General features: G+C 42.5%; 1 protein-coding gene across 2 annotated transcripts in view; it reads left to right on the top strand.

Annotated features, from left to right (window-relative positions):
- The first annotated feature begins 589 nt into the window (after positions 1-589).
- RARB (retinoic acid receptor beta) overlaps positions 590-16,327 on the top strand; it is a 320,646-nt gene continuing 304,908 nt past the window's right edge. For both annotated transcript variants that reach the window (XM_085226368.1, XM_085226369.1), the window contains exons 1-2: positions 590-657; positions 8,990-9,084. The gene's annotated coding sequence lies outside the window, so the exon portion shown is untranslated. The remainder of the gene's footprint in view (positions 658-8,989; positions 9,085-16,327) is intronic.

A 16,327-nucleotide genomic window follows, 5' to 3' on the forward strand; every position in this document is an offset into this window, starting at 1 on the left:
CACTGGCCTGTGTTTGTCTCCACAGGACTCTGCAGTCCCTACATGAGATGAACTGCAGCCACACAGAGGCAGAAGGTCCCAGCAGCACAGCCCGGCCCTACACCTTTTCTCCCTCTCTGGGGATTCCTTCCACAACCGAACTGTCCTCGTTGCAGGCCCGGCTCCCTGACTAAGCGCAGAGTTGAGCAGAGCGGCATCAAAGTGGGAGGAGGAGGAACGCCAGCCCTGAAGGTGCCTGTGCTGTGGCTGCGACTGCTTGCAAGACTGGGATGGGAGCGAAACTTTCTCCAGGCGCTGCAGGCAGTGCAGTAAGAACACAAAGCGTGGTGGTTGTGGCAGCTGTTGCGTGGGGACTTTGGGAGGGGGCAAAGCCAGCGTTGCGCCTTTCCCCGGGTTGGGCCGCATGGGGGTACAACGAGGTCTGTACATCGGTGGGACCGCACATCGTACAGGACCCTCGAGGGGGCAAAATGGCGGCGAGCACCTTTTCCCGCGGCGCCCCCCGCCCTTCGCGCGCGGCAAGGGGGCGCGCGAGCCCCCGGCGGCCCCGCCAGGGGGCGGGCCGGGGCGGGGCGGGGCGGGCCGGGGGGGCCGAGGCTGCCGCCGCCGCTGCCGGCTACACTGGTGGGGCGGCGGCGGGAGCGGGCGGCCGCGGAGGTAACGGGGGGCCGGCGGCTCGGAGCGGCTCGCGTCCTGCCGCGGGGGGAGCGGGGCGCGGGGCTCGGCGCGGCGCTGTACGTCCTGCGCGCCGTGGGAAGTTGGCTGCGGGCGCACGGCTCTGCGTGCCCCGCTGGCGGCTGTAAGTCAGCGCGAGCGCCGCGGTGCTCCGCTCCGCCCGTCCGCCCGCAGACAAAAGCGCGGCCGCGGCGTCCTCGGAGCGGTGCGGTAGCGTGGAGCCGGGAGTGGGAAGCGCTGAACTGCGCTCGGGACTCCGACGGGGCAGAGCGTGGGGCGGAACACCCCTGTGCTGCTCGTGTCCGCCTCCGGTACCGCCGCTCTCCGGCGCTGCGTGCACGGCGAGTTATTTCGGTGGGCAGACGTTTGGTTTGTTCAAAAAGCGGTTCCGTCTCGGTGGCATTCACTGCGAAAGTGACCGGAGCGCCACGGGAGCATCCCGAGGTGCGCGCCGTGCCGCCCGCAGCCCGCTGCCACCTCTCTCCCGGGGCCCAGGGGGCGGGTGCCGGTGTGCGGTGCCGATGTGCTGCATCGCGGAGCGGGCTTGGGGTCTGCGGCGGAGTTGCGCTGGTTTGCGCGGCGGTGAGGTTCGGCTTTTGGCTGAGGTGTGCTTCAGCGCGTTTTAGCAAGGTGCCCACGGAATGTGAAGTATACAGAGCCAACTTAGGGGCAGCGCGTGTGATGCTGAAAGCACTTTCCCTTCGCGCTTTGAAGAGAGGCAGAAATAATAGCTCAGATGCTGAGAAGAAAATATTTAGCGGTGCGACGCAAAATCTTGCTGTTTGAGCGGTGCCCGCCAGGGCAGCGCAGCAGCAGCCCGCAGACAGAACCCGCTGCGGGTTCCCGTACGGCGCGCGGGGCTCCGGGCGCCGTGCTGCCGGGAGGGGCGCGCGGGGCGGGCGGGGCTGAGGGACGGCGGGGACAGCGCCGTGGGACCTGGCGGCAACAGCCGCTGCATGGGCATCGCTAACGGTTCTGGTTGTGTCATTTGGGGCGAACCGAGGGAAATCCAGAAGAAAGAAAAAAGTTGCTTGTAAGAGCGCGGCGTTTCTCATTTTCTTTTAACGAGAATGCTGGTTTTGATTTAAAATATGGATTAAATCTGTTCAATATGAACCAAGCCCTGGGTAAGAACTTGATGTGTCAGCATCTGTTTGCATCTGATTTTAACGATCAGAGGAGGTTGATGCTCTGCCTATGTAGGTAGGGTACCAGAGAAGTAGGTTTTGCTGGATGGAGGGCTGTGGGAAAGGTCTCTGTTAGGCTGTTATTCAGTGAGAGCAATTGCCCAATATAGGGCCTGCCTCAGTCTTGGCTGTCGTTATTCTGTACTTGAGCATGCTTGTAAGGAGTGCAGCTGCCAGATGCAGAGCAGATGCTGTGTTTTGGGGCACTGTGTGTCCTGTTGGTTCCCTCCTGTGTCTTCTTGCAGAGCCGAGGCCTTGTGGCCCGCTATCAGGCTGGTTTTCCTAACAGCAGCATGAGAAGGCATCTCTATCCCATCTGAAAACCTGGTTCTTTGGAGATTGGCTGAATATTAGGAAAAACTTATTCTTAGAAAGAGTGGTGAGGCAGTGGCACAGCCTGCCCAGAGAGGTGGTGGAGTCACCTTCCCTGGGAGTGCTGAAGAACTGCGTGGATGTGGCACGTAAAGAGACATGAGCACTTAGTGGGCATGATGGTGATGGATTGACAGTTGTACTAGATGATCTTAGAAGTCTTTTCCAGTGGTGAAGATTCTATGATGCCACCCACAGCTGCTTCACTGTGATGCCTTGGTGGTGTCCTGCTGCAGTAGCTTTTTGTGTATCTGTAGTAGAAGAGATTTACTGTCACAAGAATGCTGTCCTGTTCCGGGACAGTGGAGCTCTCACGTGAGCAAGGTGTATTAGGTTCAATATTTTCTTACATCTCCACATGTGAGTGGAATGAAATAATAAAGTATTCTGGCAAATTCCCTGTTACGAGGTACCTGTGGATGTGCAGGGTAGGAGCCTGGGCCAGATGTGCCTGAAAGAGGTCAGACATCTTCACATTTCTGACTGCACGGATATGGTGGGAGGGGTCCCTGCTGACTTTTGTGCATTCACACATGTAAAACCAGAGTGGCAAGGAGGCTCATTCGGTTTTGTGCTAAAACTTGTATTTCTTGCCTGAAATACCAGTGTTTTCAAGACAAAGATATAATTTTCCACTTCTTTACACCCCAGGACATGACTCTCCAGCATGCATTATTGGCAATGCTTTAAAAGGCTGCTGCTTCTCGGTAGGGTGCAGAACAAAGTCAGTCTGGCGTTCATTTGCCAGCAGCTATGGGATACTTTTGTCATGGTGGAAGCTTCTTCTAATGCTGCTCAGCCAGCAACTACTTGCATAGAACATTATTATGTTTGTGCTTGTTCAGTAACCTGTTGGCTAACTGGTGTCTTGTAGCACTGAATTCCCTAAGTTACCTGCTTTAAATCTGTTGTGTCTTAATATCACTGATACTCTACTTGCTTATATATTAGTGACAACAGTTACTGAAATACCCTGATAGAGCTTAGCTAATCTTAATAATAATAATGAGGTTTATTATGATGTGTATTTTAAGTACAAACTAATGTTAAAGCTTAGGCAAAATGTAAGAAAAAAAATAATGTCAAGTTTTGCTTCTTTGTGGGTTGTGTTCCAATTAAATATTCAGTACCATAGGAGATGGCTTTTATGTGTCCCAAGGTAGTGATGAAATGACAGTTAAATTGTATTTCCTTCCTTCAAAGCAATGTGCAGTGTACTGTTTGCTACCAGAGTGGGAAAACCTGGAGTGTTCAGGAGTCATTTACCTTTTTCTTCTCTAACCTACAGTTTAGTTCAAATTCATGGAAATACTGGATGTGAAGTACGTGAGAGAGGCCTATGCTGGAAAAAAGTGAAAATGTCATGGAAAAAAAAGAAAATACAGAGCATGTGTAGAATTTATTCCTTTATCTATAAGGAGTACATTCTTTAGGAGCCGCTTATGTTAGTGAAGGCAAAAATAACTTCATTTTTATTAAATATTTATTTAGTTTGCTAAAGTAATACTTTGGAGATATCGGGTATATCTTTTACACAGCCTAAACATAAACCAGACTGTTCATGTCTTCTCATGTCCTGACGCAGTAAGATCGTCGTTATCTTTGATTAGCCATACATGATTTTGTATGCAAATACAGAAAAATGTATGCAAAACCAAATTGTATTCATAACAAATGTGTGAGGCAATAGACTCTTATAAAACATGTCTAATTTATGACTTTTTCTGCAGTTATGACCTTCTCAGATCAAAATTAAAATAATTTAGATGTAATTAACATATTCCAGTATTAATGAACTTACTGATGAAATACATGTGAGCTCATTCAGTATTCCTTTTCCCTATATTTTTAGGGCTATTTTTGTTTTTAATACAATGTGCAAAACTGTTGCTGGTTAGCATGGCAATTGGAAGGCGGTCTCTGTAAGCTAAATTGGGAGGGTAGGGTAGAGGGGAAAGAAGAATTACCTGGGGAAGTTCCAACTTGTAAGCTTTGAACATGAGTGGGTTTTGTCCGTCTCACTGGACCATCAGTGACAACACCTTTCTGAGCGCTGTGCAGAACATCCAGCCTTCACTGGGCATGGTGTGTTTGCAGGGGCATCTCTTGCCAGAGTCTCTGGGTTTCCTCCTGCTTCCAGTGCTGTGGATGTCTCTGGGTTGGTGTCTCGGGCTGGGGACAGATCAACTACAGCACAGGGCTGGAAGCACATGTGTTTCCCATGCTACAGCAGGTTGGTGGAAGAAGTACCATGCTACCACCGTCAAACAGCTGTGCTGTCCTTGCTGTCACTTTTCTGTCAGAGGTTCAGAATATTACAGTCACTCATGGGTGTTATTGATAATAAGTTGTTGAAAGCTTGCTTACTTTGGATGTGTCTGTAGCATGCAGAGTTCCTGCCCTGTATTCAGAAATGGATAAAGACGTGTACATAAATATACACCTACGTATATTTCTCTATACTAAAACATACTTAATGCTGCTGGATGGAACTTGTGCAGCTGCTAAGGTACTTGCACAGTGCAGTCTGAAGATCCAAGGCTCAAGTGCTTGGTGGTAGTCAGGATTCTGGAGGTTTTAGCTCTTATCTGGGCAGATATGAAAAAGTTGCTCCCTGCGGCAGCAATATGTACCGTAGTAATAGAAGACAAGCTTTAAATAAATGATAAATTGAATCTTTATTAAAGCCATTCTTCCATATGGGGAGCATCTTCTGGCTGTACAGAAAGCTGCCTTCCTTAAGTCTGAATGAAATCTGGTGCATCCCTTGTGAGAGTATGCTTTGTACTGCCAGGCATGGCAAAGCACAGTCCAGTACAGGTAACATGGTCTTCCTTTTCCCACATCTCCTTCCTCTCAAGTCTGTTTTGACTTATATCTAGCCTGTCTGTGGATCCTTTGGATTTAGTGCTGCCAAATGAGTGGCGTATACTGCTTTTGTCATCGTCCCATCTCAAGATAATAACTTTAAGAAGTGTTTCTCTGTAAGTGGGAGTGCATTCCCCTATGGTACTGCTATACATAAATACGTTAGCATTAGATTCTATTTAGAAATTTTATTTCTTGGAAGTAACTAGTAAGAAAATCCAGCTTTTCAAAGCTTTCCATCTAGAGTTCAAAGAAAAGTCAAAGGAAGTTACAGATCATATGTTTTTTATTTTTTTCTGGGGTCATGTGCAGGAAGTTGTATACATTCTAAACCACATTCAGTTTTCTTGAAGTGCAGATATTTCTTTGTTTAATCACCATAAAACAAACAAGAAAAAAAAAAAAACTACTCCACAGTGATCTGTACTTAAGGGATTGGAGATGCTGCTCTGGAAGCAGTGCCTTCTCCTGTCTAATGCTCTGTGTTGTTCCTGTGAGGTAGATCCCAGAAGAACACACTCTGAGATGAGAAGATATGGTAGCAGGTGACTTGTAGGGTGATGCAGTCTGATCAGGGTGAAGTATGTGAGAGACCATGTGGCATATTTCCACAAATAGTTAAATAATCTTAACTTGGAGCAGCCACCTTGTTTCAGCTGTCATTAGTGTTAATATTTCAGTTAAAATATTTTCCTTTAAAAAAAAAAAAACTTACTGGAAAAAGGAACAGATCAATTTTCAGATATACTAGTTTACAAGTTTACTGCATCTTAAGATTGGGCCTAATCATTCTTTCTCAGGCCAAATTTTAGTTGATGTCAGTGGCTGTAAAGTCATACCCCACTTTTAAGTTTTTCCACAAAGAACATTAGCTGGAGTAGTAGCTTCTTGTTTCTTTGTAGTGGTGCCCAAGGGATATTTAGTAATCACATTTTTAGTTTTTGGGAGGGAAAGCAAAAAACAAAAAGGTAGGGGTGAACTGAAGAGAGCCCAAAGGAGAGCTGCCCACATAGCTGGTTTCTGGAGCCCATGACACACAAAAAGCTGTGGGACCTGCTGTAATACAATGGAAAGTACAACAACAACAACAAGGCAGCAAGATTCCAGGTTGCAACAAGTAAGAATTTACTCAAACGTGACAGCAATAGACACAGAAATAAAGGAAAGAAGCTGCTTACCTTCAGAAGGCCCCACATCCTTAGGGATCTCCAGAAAGATATGCTTGCTTCCACTGCCAACCCTTAAATGAAGTCTGGGAAGGGATGGATCCTGGCTCCACCTCTTCCGGTCACTCCGGTGCATTGGATGCACCTGAACTCCCCTGGGTTGCCCCTGCCTTCCTGCTAGGTGCTCAGTCACTGGTTCAATCTTTGACTTAGCATTTCCGCTACACCTGGGTTACCTAGTGTAGAGAAGAAAAGGTGGAGGTCATCTGCAGTCCTCTGTATCCTAGTGGGCTTTGATGGAGCAGAGAGAAAGCCTTTTCTGGGATGTGCAGAGAATGAGTGAGATGTAGACTTCTCAGATTGAAATAAATGAATAAGGAAATAGGTGACCACGTGTAAGCAAAGGGAATGGGGTAAGCGCTTGGAGCTACTGCTGCTAGTGACCGCCATCCTGCTGCTGGGCTGGGGGTGGCTCTGGACAAATAAACGTAATGCTTTTCTGATGGTGGGCTCAGCTGTGCTTCAGAAGTGGAAAGGTGCATTACACGTGTACTGAATTTGAAACCTGTTGTGGTTTGGCAGAATAAAAATGCTGTTTTTTGAATGACTAATGAAGATCTCCAAAGTGACTGCTGACACTTCTAGATCTGATGGAAGGAGAGTGTCCTCTCTGTTCTCTGCATTTCCTCATAGGTAATGATGATTCCAGTGAGAAGCACTGGAATTGCCCACAGCTTTGGCCCTAAGTGCGCAGTGTTTCCCACACTCAGGATGACCAAATGACATCTTCTGTGAATTGTAATTCATTCAGCGTTAGTCTTTCAAGCAGTGTCTCACTCTCTGAACACGGAATAACGTGAGCTGTGTATATTGGTGCCTGTGCTTTGGAATGAGAAGATTTACCAGGGAAGAGCAAGTTAGTTTGCCACTCTGTGTCTCTGCAAACTTGCTTATAAGTGGAAGGAGGAAGGAGCAGTTTATCCACAGCTAGACTCTGGTACCTCCAAAGACAATTTATGTTTTTTTTTGTTTTTTTTTTTTAATTAATGCTTTTTCTAGTACTTGAGGTAAACATTGTTGCTGTGATTCAGACTCAGAAGTTAAGAATGTTTCAGCTTTTCAGAAAGGGATGGAATAAGCATTGTGCAGTAGTGTAAGTAGATACCATCAGTCTCAGCTGCTGCGTGTTCCCTGCGGGCTGGACTGCGTGGCCTTTCTGCTGAGGTACCGTGGGCTTGTGTAAAGCTGGTGGGACTGCTGTTGGCTTGTGCAAGCGCATGGGCTTCAACAGCTTGAACCGGGCAAGTCCTTGGGGACTGCCCACCTGCAGAGGAGAAGGCAAGCTTTTGCTCAAGAGGCTGCAGTGGAGGATTGAATTTGCGGAGAAGTGCTGTCCTGTACTCTCAGCAGGGCAGGGAGCTGCAGCTTTCTGTTCTGGCCCTTGTCTTTAAAATCCTTAACAATGTGTATTTTCTAGCATGGAGGTTTGAGCTTTTCAACCCTAAAGCAAACTCCCAGAAGGATTGGAGGATGACTTAGTAATTGAGTAATATAAGCAATTTTAATTCGCTTTTTGCTTCTATGTGTGTTTGAATCATACTCAGGATATGTTTTCCAGCATTGTACACATTTAAAAGAGGAAGGCATTTTCTTCTCTTTTAAACTGAAGGCTGAAATATGTTAAGCTGTTGTCAATGGAATCTTAAGAAAAAGGCCAAAAATCACTGGCCAGATTAGAAACATGGGAGCAGCATTGTTAGTTCTAACAGAGTTGCAGTACAGAAGTTGCCTTGCTGCTAGAGCTGTTCTTTTTGGGTGTTTTGGTTTGGATTTTACAGGCCAAGTAATTGGTCAATATTGTTGAATATATATCTTTGATTTAGAGTATTTCTCAATGAAAGAATCCACTAGAGAAGTGTTTACAAAGTAATATTATGAGTAGTAAAGGCTGGAGAGAGCACTTTATTAGTTCAACGCTCATTGTTTTGTAGTGCCGCTGCTATGTAAGAGAAGTACTGTATTGTCTTTTCTGGCTATTTTCTGCATTTTTGCTTGGTCATGAGCAGACTTTTCTATTTTTCTTTTTTTTTCCTGAAGATATTTTCCTTTTTTCCTTCTCCCTTTGACATTTTTCTTCTCCAGTTTTTCTTGCTGGGTAGAAGCAGGTTGACAGGAGTGGTGGATCTTCTTAGATCTAAAGGCTTGGTGGAAGCCACATTACTGAAAACACATACCCATTTTTAAAAAGAGGTTAGAGTTTTGTTATGTTGATGGTTCAATTGCTAAGTGTTTCAGCTGTTTTTTCAGCTGGTTGTTTTTCTTTGTTTATTTGTTTTCAATTCCCCAAAACTTAAGTTGAGTAAACTGGGAGAAGTTGATTGTATGTGCTGGGTGTTAGTGCACCTTTGACCAGCCCTGAAATTCTTGAGTGCACGCTGAGAATTTTGGCATGGATATCTGCTTCTTCCTTGTGTTGGGACTGAGAAGAGGGTCTGCACTGCAATCTCTAGGGGCATTCAGTGGGAGCGGGAGCCTGAGACATCCAAATCCAAAGACTTCAGTGAAGCAAGACTGGTTTAAGATTCATTGTTTGTCCATGCTGGAGATAGTATTAGATGTTTCCTAATTTTGCCCAGAGTATCAGTCATTGTTCTAGTGATGAGCTTGTGCTATTATTCCTTCAAAACTACTTTTTGACTGCTCTTTCCCCTTTTCTTCCAGGATGTTGAACTGACTTAGGTCTTTGAAAACTACCCCACTGTCAAGCTCCCTCTGAGTTGCTTCCAGTCCTCAGGAGTGAAGGTAGAGTTAAGGGGGTAAGTTAAAAATCCGCTCACAGAATCCAAATAGATTGAAGATTGTAGTTAGTTCCTTCTCCTTTGCACGGCAGTCTCCAGTTCCTTTTTTCTTCAGAAATGCTTGGTCCATGACAGCAGGCTATCTGTAATAGAGGAGGAGAAATCTAAAGGAGGGGAGTGACTTTGAAAATATGGTAAAAATGTAATGAATGGAGCACTTATAGGGGAAATACCAATGTAGACTATATCAGGTAAGCACTTCAAAAGTGAAAAGTGCCCCCCTGTTGGTTTGTTCTCCTTTTAACTGTTCTCTTTGAAAAATCCAATTGGAATCACAGTTGAACTACAGTGATAAAATATGTTTTTGGTAGATAAAGTGGAATTAATATGTACTTCTCAATTGGGAGTGTTGCTGGAAATGGTAGGTGCATGTAGAAATCCAACACAAATTCCCATTTCTTTTTTCATCCTAAGGGCAGAGTACCCTTGGTGCAAAGCCCACGGGACCTATATAGTCATTAGCAGATGGAGAAGAACATTAATCTTCTATCCAGAAACCTGCCCCAGCACATAAAGGAGGGAGCATCTCTGTTGTGAGGATTGCTAGTGGTTGCATTAAACATGTTTATAATCATAGTGCCAGCCACACTTGCTGCTCATTGTTGCGTTTGTTTGCTCTAAATCCCTGGATTTCACTTTCTCTATCCATGTATTGTGGAACAGTAACAGTGTTTCTGCTTCTCAAGATGTGGGCAGAAGCTTCTTTCAGCCCTTTTAAAATCTTCCTATTGCTATAAGCAGTAGAGTACATTAAGATACTTGAAGTACTTTTTTTTTTTTAATCGTGGAAATGTATGATTTTTCTGTGTTGTTCAGTGTTTCTTATTTGGCAGTGAGCTAGGAGACAGGCACTTAATGAGGTATCTCAGCAGCACAGTTTTATGGGAGCGTAGTTTAAGGTTAGGAGTATGTCCAGTCTCCAGACAGCCTAGTGAGTATTCTGTTTGGAAACAAATGCCAGCTGGCAGTGGTTGAGAAGTGCATGCTTATTCTGCTTGTGATAGCCAAAACATGGTCCCCGCTGTGTGCTTTTGGCAGCTTTGCATTGGCAATATGTCTCAAATGCCAGTTGCATGTCCTCCTTTCTTCCTCATAAGTATGTCCCGTAAGGCGTGATTTAGCCTAAATAAAAATGTGCCTCTGTTAGAGTCAGTAACATATGGAAAGAGGCTGGTTTCAAAAATCAAAGTCTTTCTGAAACACCTGTAGTACATTATTTCCACTGTGGAAATAATAAGGTAATGATTGTGTCTTGCTATCCTCAGTTGCAAATTGGCCTTAAATTCCTGAAGATTTGATGATTGTTATGACACTAATTCTTAGACAAGCTACATGGAGGGAGAGGGAGAAAGCAATATAATGGATGGACTTTTACTCCTGAAATAGCTGTGTGTTGAGATTATTTGATGCCTCGTCTAACCAAATATGTGGATGAAATATTATGTTCAGATCTTAAAATTTTAATCAATCATCTGATGTCTTTCTTCCTATTTGCTCATTCTGTGAACTGTTTTAAGTCAGCAAATATCCCAAATATGTTACATTTTATTGAAAAATACTTGATTGTACATGTGAGCAGCCTGACTTTTACTGTTATAGTGAATATGCTTAGTTGAAGTATTTGAAGCAGTTTGTGAGTTGTGGTACGTTGGGTGTGAGTTCTTAAGAATCTGAAGGTAAAGAATTCCATTCTACATTCCTTTGTCATTTTTATCTCCAGCAACAGTGTAACAAGTAAACAAAAACAACATCCACCCACCCTCCCCTCAAAAAACTTAACAATGAAGCTTTTCAATTTAGTACCCCATCAACTGCATTTAAGGTCAAGTCAACCCTAGGGTAAGCAATGCGCTTAGAAATTGAACTTAAATACGTAAGTATTTCTAAATCCCAAATTGCTTTTTCTTTGAGATGATTTTACACCTCTTTTGTTTGCAGTGGATGTTGATATTTGGTGGTATGGTAGTTCTCAGGCAATTGGAATACCGTTCTCTTTTACTAAAACAATGAACTTCTGTTGAGATCTGATCAGACGTGGAAGTTTAAAAGTCAGTTACTCTTCTTTGAAGATCCTTAGGAAGGAATTTACACGTTGCCCAAATCATGAGCCTTCTCAACACTGGGATCATGCAGCCACTGAAGAAGGAAAAGAGCAGTATCTATTGAGAAAAATGTGGTTTTGTGGGTGCTGTGCTCCTGCATTTCTGTTGAAGCTTGCTTTCAGTGATAGATTAGATCTTGTTGCCTACTCATCTGACAGAATAAGAACAGTCTGCATTTCCCAGTCAGAAATAAGAAGGAAGGCCTTACTGTGATCCCTACCTCAAACTAATGAGCGTGTCTAAGCGGCCTGATACCACCATCACATTTTCTCCCTCTCTGGCAAGAAGTTGCTTTCAACAGCTGCTCCAGAAAGGTACAGGAGATCTTCTGAGTTCTGGCTTCTATGCTGTACCCGTCAGCTCATGATTTTTTGGATATTCAAGGAGATGGGCACTGTTCAGGCAACTGTTTGTCCTACAGTAATTCTGAGAGTTGAATCTTGCTGGGAATTGGGTTGAAATAATACTGTTGCACACTGCTGATTCATGCTGTAAAAAACCTGGAGTATGACATGCAAAAAAAAGTATTTTGAAAAGTAGGTTGCAAAGCCAAATCCTCAGAAATTACAGAATGTCAGGTCTGTGTTATTTTCTTCAATGCTTGTAACTAGGAAGATAGGTATTACAACTGTAATTTCATCGTATCCTTATAACTGGGCAGCTGAGTGAGATGATAATTATATTGCGGGGGGAGGGGAAAAAAGTGTCATGGTTGCAATATGTAGTAAATAGCATATTAGTTTCGTGTCTGAGGAAAAACAAGTTTCCTAGGAGACTTATCATATAAGTCAATGTTCAGGTATTATTTGTGTAGGAGATGAACAGAACTGGTTCAATAGAATTTAAGTTCTGCTTTGGCTTACACATTTGCATTATGTAAACTTAGTAGAGATTCAGATCTGCAATAAGTGGCGGTGTAATGTGATTGATTTGAGTGAAGTTTTTCCCACTTAGGCTAGTGCTGAATTCTACCTCTAGTCAAAAAAGTTTTATAGAAGTTCTACCAATGCATTTCTGTTTCAGAACAGCTTTGGGGGCTCGCCAGCAGTGTTATTTTTTCTGCATTATAGGAGCAGCTCTAGTTACATGCCAAAGTAATATGGTCTTATTTTTAAACTGAAAAATAAATGAGACCTATGTAGAAATGGAAACTTTGTTGACTGCCAGATTCTGACCACACTATTCCCATTGGAAAGAACCAGTAGGACCACTTGTGCAATCTTCTGTCTTATAGCATTAAGAGGTTCACAATGTGGGAAACACTGGAAAAAATGAGCACAAGAAAAGAAAGAAACTTGCCAATGTCCATGTCCTTTAAAATGAGTTCTTATGAAGTACTTGCTGAGATGCATTTTATTTAGATATCAAATTTAATGAGTCTTGTTAGAGCCAGCCAGTCTGCAGTTAATAAGTGTTACTCTGTGGAGAAAAGGCAGATAGAAAAGTTTGGATACTTTAAAAAAAAAAAAAAAAGTATGATTGTGTCATGAATATATTGAAAAACAAAAACAAAACAAATGGACAAACAAAAAAAGCTCAACGAAACAAACCACCTTTGGCCTGTTTTCCTAGAACAGTAAGGCTTTTAGTTGGGAGGTTCTGTCTGTCAGGCTTCTTCCCTTCTCATTTTTCTTGACGTTGAAACTCTTTGTTAAATGTAAGCAGAATTTTAAAAAGTTAGTTGTAGTAACATTGGAGGCAAAGTAGATGGAGGAGTATGAGGGTGAGAAATACAGTGCTAAGTGTATCTTCTTCAGATGCTAACTCAATTGAAAAAAAAACAAAAAAGGTCCAGATACTTTGCCACCAACAATGTACAAGCATATCCATTAAGGACTTTGACAGGAGACCCTAGTAACTTCAGGCAGTAGCTGACTTTCAGTTTTTGTGAAAGGATCAATCAAATATCATCATTCCACCATAAATGGAAGGCAGAGATTTGCATTATTAATCTAGAGGATCTCCTGAGTAGATCTTGCTTCGAGTCTCAACTTTATTTTGAGTTGGAGTCTTCAGAGCAGCTGCAGAGATAAATATAACTGAATTGAGCTCTACAAGTATGTAAATGCTAAAGGAGATGACAGTTGCTGTTGTAGCATTTTAGAAGCATATTCAGCCAGGTAGTATAGATTAGAAAAAAGTCTAGTGAAATGCAAAATGCTCACTAGTTGGTGCAGTGTGATATCCCACCAGAGAGCTGTGGTTTACTAATCCGTGGCTTAAGAATAGTGTATTGCCTAGCACAGTTCCTCTTGCATTTGACAGTAAATTGCTTTATAGACTGGTATAGCTAGGTGCTCTTAACACTCCTGACAAACAGGTTTTTATCAGCATTTCTCAGTGATGGTTCATGAATAGCATTATTAGCAATGCCTCTGCTAGGGAATGTGTAGTACTCAAGGCCCAATTTACTAATTCATAGGGTTGCAACATAGATGCTGTTCTGATGTACTGCCCTTCCAAACCTGTTTTCAGTATCAAACTGTTGATCAGGGGTTAAAACCCTTTCACCAGCTTTGTAATATATAGAACAAAAGCTCTTGCATGAGGAAGTGAATTAATCTTTAGCAGAGCTTAGTTCTTTTTAGTCTGGAAAATGGGAATGATGAATTTACATGCTGAGCAAGTATCTTGTTAGCTTAGATGGTGAACTTTATGGGTGGGCCTCCAGCTTTTTAGTTTTACACTGCTTTTGGGGTTGGAGTTGCAGTACTGCTTCCACTTGCAGTTGTCTACTTCTACTGCTATTTCAATTCCTGAGATGGATCTTCACCTTGTACTTAAAATGAATTAATAGTCTTCTGTAGGCCTATGGGAGGGCATGGTCAGGTGTAAGAAACTTGACACTAGGCAGAGATGGGACATGCCACAAATTGGATTTCTTCTTTCTGAAGCCTAAAATGACCCTATCTTTACAGTTTTAGAAAGACAACAAAGATTAAGGGCATAAAAAAGGTAGACACAAAGCTCCCACTGACTGTATTTGGTGCATAACTCCTATCTGTATCTTTACATATCTCCTTAATAATTTACTTGGTGTATGTGGTAGGTGTTTAAGGAGGTGGCAGAGAAGCTACTTGCTTCTGCTTGAGTCTGTAATTATAAATACACTGACTTCTGTATGAGAAGCATCAGACAATAAGTCTTGGTGATGGTTAAGTTAATTCACTTTTAGAAGTTCAATAATTCATCTAAGAAGTGTCAGCAGCTGGCTCTTGTTAATGGTAAGCCTTTCATTTCTGTTAAATCAATTGTGAATAATAGAATCCTTCAGAGAAAAATGATGAGGTAAGAATTGATTTCCAAATTGGGTGCCTGATATTGGAGCATTAATAAAAATCTGGAGCAAGCAGGCAACTAGTACCTAATACACTCTGAGCACCTAAGTAGTAATCAGAGAAAATCAATGGTTTTTGTGTATGGTGCTAGATCTGTTAGCATTTCATCTGTCGCCATTCATCATTGTGTCTATAATTTTATTTTGTAATTGTTTTGGTTTTTTCTTTTTTTTTTTTTTTTTCTTAATAGTATGCATTGAATCAAGCACTTACTGTCAAGCTACTGTGAAACAGAAGTGGTTTTGTCATGTCCCCTACTCTTTGCTCCCTGTCTGTTGTTACAACTTTTACTACTTTAGGGCTTTCTATATTGATAGTCAAAGTAGTGTTTCTGTATTAACAAATTAAATCTAATTTTTTAGGGGGATTTGAAGTAGTCTGCATAGAATCCTCTGTTGTAATCTCTCTCTAAGTTGTAGATATCATATTAATAATGCTTTTGATATGACTTCCTCTGCAAAATCAGTGGGAGATGTAATGATGGTAGAACATCCCGCCAAGGCACAGGAGGCCGTAGTGTTTGTGCGTGGGATACCTGTACAACTTTTTTTTTTGGTGCTGGTAGGAACTGTCTTTTTCTGTCTAGGATTGTGCTTACCAATGATCCAGTTTTGTTAGAGCTGTATTGAGTTTGTATGGAACACCACATACAATCACATCCACTTCCTGCAGAAGTCAGTGGGAGTTTAGCCTAAAACTGGACCAGGATTTGGTCCATAAAGCATAGCAAGAAAAATTAACAGATGTAATAAAACTCTTAAGGCAAATAAAATGTTCTAGCAGGTGTTCATAAATGTGCTTTATGCTCATAGACTCTGTTAAATGTTAATACTAGAGGTCCTGCAGAAGCTGCGCGTGAGGACTGTGTGAAAGAAGCAAATGTCTGTTAAATGTGCTGTGCAATATTGTAGCAAAGGTGGGTGGCAGTGCAGTGCCATGCTAGCTATTAGACTGAAATATGAAAGCTATTAAGGATTCTGCTGAATTTTCATTTTGTGAAGGAGTAGTTTTCAAGAGTGAACATATCATATAAAAAAGCCATGTGTTGTGCAAAACTGGAAGAGTCTTTGTCGGTGTATGCAGTTTTCTTGAATGTATACAGAGCTTATTAAGGATAACTAATAATGTACTATATTAGCAATAAATTTAAAGTAAGACAATACCTGGAAGGAAAATACCAAATGGAAAGCAGTTGTATTTATTTATTTTTAATATATTTTATTTTCCTTGAAACAGTTGTTTTTTTTCGTTTGTCACTTAGGCCAACTCATGGGCAGAAGCTCTAGCATAGTCTTAAACATGTTTTGAGGTTAATAGGTGTTGGCAGGGTTTTAAATTTAGATCTGTCCTACTCCTAATATTTTTTTCAATCAACCATTTGACCATCAAGGCACTTGTCAGATGAATTAGGTTGGCAGAATAAAGTCCGTTTTAAATTTCCAGAAGCTTTTTGGTCTTCCTCATTCCAGATTTGCAGGGAAGCATCTTATGGCTATTTCAGCAGGTTTTGCAGCATGCCCTCAAAAGCTAGTGGCTTGCACTGGCTTGGTTTCTTCTAATAGTTAATTTCATTAGGATTCAGGTCAAACCCCGGAACAAAATAAATCCATGTGTACTAGAGTCAGTTCCTAAAATGACACCATGAATGTGGCAGTCATTGTTAGAATGTGTTTTGTTGGTGTTTGATTAATTGACTGTGTTATCATCTCATCAATGCTCAGTCATTGTGTTGCAGGATAAAAGCAACCGCATATTACAAAG

This window comes from Meleagris gallopavo, chromosome 6, assembly GCF_905368555.1.
Source record: "Meleagris gallopavo chromosome 6, MGAL_WU_HG_1.1, whole genome shotgun sequence".
NCBI lineage: Eukaryota > Metazoa > Chordata > Aves > Galliformes > Phasianidae > Meleagris > Meleagris gallopavo.